Source organism: Malania oleifera, chromosome 7 (assembly GCF_029873635.1).
Source record: "Malania oleifera isolate guangnan ecotype guangnan chromosome 7, ASM2987363v1, whole genome shotgun sequence".
Classification (NCBI taxonomy): Eukaryota; Viridiplantae; Streptophyta; class Magnoliopsida; order Santalales; family Ximeniaceae; genus Malania; species Malania oleifera.
The window spans coordinates 57,129,814-57,134,386 of NC_080423.1; positions in this window are offsets into that span (position 1 = coordinate 57,129,814).

A 4,573-nucleotide genomic window follows, 5' to 3' on the forward strand; every position below is an offset into this window, starting at 1 on the left:
ACGAATTTAAAATCGTTACTATTAGTTAAATTTTTTTTTTTTTTAATAAAATATACTATTAGTAGCGAATTTAAAAAATCGTCACTAATAACCTATTATTAGTGACAAATTTTTTAAAACGTTACTAATATTCTTAAATAAATTATTCTTATATTTTTTTAAATCAAAACACTATTAGTAATAAATTTTCAAAATCATCACTAATACCTTATTATTAGTGACGAATTTTCATAATCGTCACTAATACTATTAAATAAATAATTTTTATTTTTTTTTGTATAAAAAACTATTAGTGATGGTTTTTAAACCGTCACTAATACCCTATTATTAGTGACGAATTTTCAAACTCGTCACTAATATTGTTAAGTATATTATTTTCATATTTTTTATATAAAAAACTATTAGTGACGGTTTACCCTTTTATTAATGACGAATTTTCAAAACCGTCACTAATACTATTAAATAAATTATTTTCATATTTTTTATATAAAAAACTATTAGTGACTGTTTAAAAAAATCGTCACTAATACCCTATTATTAGTGATGAATTTTCAAAACCGTCACTAATACTATTAAATAAATTTTTTATATATTTTTTTATATAAAAAATAATTAGTGATGGTTTAAAAAATCATCACTACTAATAGACTATTAGTGACAAATTCTCTAAACCGTCACTAATAGTGTTAAATAAATTATTTTTATTTATTGATACAATAATAGTAATGACATTTACTTAATCGTCACTAATAAGAGACTTTTAGTGACGAATTCAATTCGTCACTAATACCTCAAGGATTGTCGCTAATATTTTTCCGAGATAATTCCTGCGCGAAAAATGGTTTACTGTGATAGTTTGAACGGGAAAATCAATTTTTTAGTGACGAAATTATTAGTGAAAGTTTTAAAACCGTCATTAATGCCCACACTATTAGTGACGGTTCCTAAATATCGTCACTAATACCCACTTTTAGTGATGAAATTGAATCTGTCACTAATACTTTCGTCACTAAAAACTAGGTTTTTTTTTTTTTGCAGTGACATAGCCTTCTTCGGTACATGTGATCCGCTCTGAATATGAGTCACATCCCCAACAGGATTAATGGTTTTGCATTGAGGTTTTTTATTTCTGGTTTTAAGAATATGCATGGTTTGTAGTAACCCAAATAATTATGGGAATTAAATAATAAAGAAAGAGAAGGAAAAAGAATTTTAAAAGGGGACGCAGCAGGGCCTCGTCGACGAACGTGGAGCGTTCATCGACGTACAGCCTTCTTGGGTCCGGCGACGTGGACGCGTGTCTCCTTGACGAGAATTTACCAAGGGGCCATTTTCGAGGCCTAAAACTCGTCGACGAGGGTTAGGTGCTCGTTGACGAACTTCCTTCTTAAACTCGTTGATGAGGTGACGTGGCTCGTTGAGGAGGCCACGTGGCAAAAGGTCTATAAATAGCAGAAAATCAGGATTCAGCGAGAGAAAATTATTTTCTTCATTTCTCTGTCTCTCTTCTACTCAGTTCCTCTCACTTCTCTCTAAATTTCTCGCTTCGTCTCTCCCCGTTTCGACTATCCGAAGTCGCCACGTTGATCTTGGGGAGATTCTCTATAAGTCTGCTAGAGTAAATTGTTGGTTTGGCAAACTTGGGCACCATCCCAAAATTTGGGTAAATTGAACATTTGGGTATTTTCAGTTGTATCAAGCTTATTTGAGTTTAGATTTTAAGTTATATGGGAATGTACTGGAATTTTGTGGAATAAAATTTGGATGTTATGATTTCAGAACTAGGGTGTTTTTTGGGACCTTGTAGGCATGGGCTGAGGACCTAGTGAATATTTTCAAGAGCCCAAGTAAATTATAATTCAGAAAATTTACAAGTATGTAGGTTCAGGGAAATATTATTGATTTATTGGAAATATGTATATATATATATATATATATATGTATATATGTATATATTATTTCAAAATTTTGGGGATAGTACGCCGTGAGCGTAAGGATAAAGTTGGAGGCAAGTCTCCCAGCCAATTAAGTAAGGGAAATATGCTATGTTAGTAAATTCAGAAATATTATTTGTAAATTATAGTATTTGTTTATTAAGGTACAAGATACAAGTTATACAGTTTTACAGATTTCAGAATATGAGTTTTGTTAAATGTGTGGTCTGAGTAGATATTTAATTAGTCAAAATTTATATATATTTTCATAATATCATGATTTACAGTGCATATATAGATAGATATGTTTACTAGACATATATTTTACAAATATTATATAAAGTAGTATTTTATAGTAATTACATAATGCCATGCTTTCCAAAACCATAACACTCAGACATTACAGATTATTTAGTCAGATATGACAATCATTTATTACAGTCAGATATTACAGTTATTTTAGTAAGATATTATAATATTTTTAGATCAGATTTATAATGTTATGGTTATTTTGGAATCATGATGAAAACCGTAGGATATTTATAGAAATAGTATGTATAGTATTAGATCCTGATGAATCAAGTTATGTTCAGTTAGCAGAGTACGGTACTGTTGCTATTTTTAGATCAGATTGCAACTACATATCTCAGATAGCATGTGGATTCCATCAAACCGTGTCTATGGAGAGTTGCAGTCTCCCCAATATTCTGGGTTGAGGAGGCCGGTTTGATGAAGTAGTTACCAGTTTCAAGCCTAAGAGAGGTTGCAGTTTGGCTAGATTGAGGATTGGTAGAGTACAGTTGACTTATCTGGTAGGCCAACCAGGATTAAGTCCCGCCTACGGGCCGCACAACCCTGTCATGAGGGGTTAAATCATAACGTATAGTTTTCTAGGGTAAAAATTTCAGTTATGTATATGTATACAGATTTTATAGAATATCAGCAATATAGTATGATACTAGAAGTATGAAAAAGTAGAAAACTCAAATATTACAGTTATACTTTAAAATATGATAAATGCAAGTTATATTGTATATTGATTTACCAACTTTTACAGTTTCAGATATTGTCAATATAATATTTATGAAACTCAGTTGTCACACACTAGTAATAGCTTATTTCCTCTTACTGAGCATTGTCTCATCCCAGTGGTTTAACATTTTTTAGGTGATCCAGTTAGACAAGTAGAACAAGCTCTCAGATAGATGCTAAGAAAGTTCAGCAGTACGCGGCGAAATTCATCGAGTTGTCGCGTTTATGCCCTTATATTATTCCAAATGATGCTAAGAAGGCCAGGATGTTCGAGAGGAATTTGAAGCGAGTCATTTATAGACAGGTGGTAGTACTGGGGATACAGGATTTCTCAGAGCTAGTTGACATAGCCATAATAGCAGAGGAGGGTTTGCCAAGAGAGACTGAGATACAGAGCTAGAAGAAGAGGGCTGCACCTTTGAGTTTTTTGGTAGGTTCCAGGCGAAGCCCTTGGAGAGGAGGTAGATTCGGTGGGAGTCAGAGGTAGACGATAAAGCATAGTGGATTTCAGGGTGGGCATTCTTATCCCACCTTCCCCAGATGTGGATGGAGACGTCCAGGTGAGGGTTGGCTGGGGGAGAATATCTGCTACCAATTTGGAAGGCTCGACCATAGAGCTCGATCATGTCAGGGACAACCGATTCATGCACCAGCTCCCAGACCGAACCGAGGTGGTCATCAGGCACCTCGTGGAGGCCAAGAGAGGAATAATGCGCCGGCGAGGGTCTATGCATTGACGCCGGGAGACGCTGAAACTGTTGAAGACGTTGTCACAGGTACACTTACTATATTATTATATAAAGTTATTGTTTTGTTTTGCACAGGTGTCACCCATTCCTTTATATCAGTGAGGTATGTTAAAGTAACTGGGGTAGAGGCACAGTTATTAGATGTTAAGTTATCTGTAGTCACGTTGATGGGATCTATGGTAAGGTGTAGGAAGGTACTTCAGAACTTTCCAGTAAGCATTCAGGAGAAAGTACTACTAGCTGATCTCGTGGTACTAGATATGCAGGGATTTGATGTAATAATGGGTATGGATTGGCTGACAGCTAATCACGCCAGCATAGATTGCCATAAAAAAGAAGTGATTTTTAGACCCTCGGGTGAGCAAGAATACAAATTTGTGGGTTCATGTGTGCATGCCTTACCACAGCTAGTGTCAGCTATTCAGGTGAGGAAATTGCTACAGGGTGGTTGCCAGGGGTATGTTGCCTACATAAAGGAATTACCAAAAGAAGAACTAAAGCAGGCTGATATTTCAGTAGTCAAAGAATTTCCAAATATTTTTTCAGAAGAATTGCTTGGCTTACCACCAAACCAAGAGATTGAATTTACCGTGGATCTACTATCAGGGTCGGCACTGCTATCTAAAGCACCATACTGTATGACTCTAGCCGAATTGAAGGAATTGAAAGATCAGTTGCAGAAGTTACTTGATAAAGGATTTATCAAACCCAGTGTGTCACCATGGGGGGGCCCAGTCCTGTTTGTGAAAAAGAAAAATGGGATCATGAGGGTGTGCATAGATTATAGGGAGATAAACAAATTGATGGTCAAGAATAGATATCCTCTTCCCAGAATTGACAACTTATTTGATTAGCTCC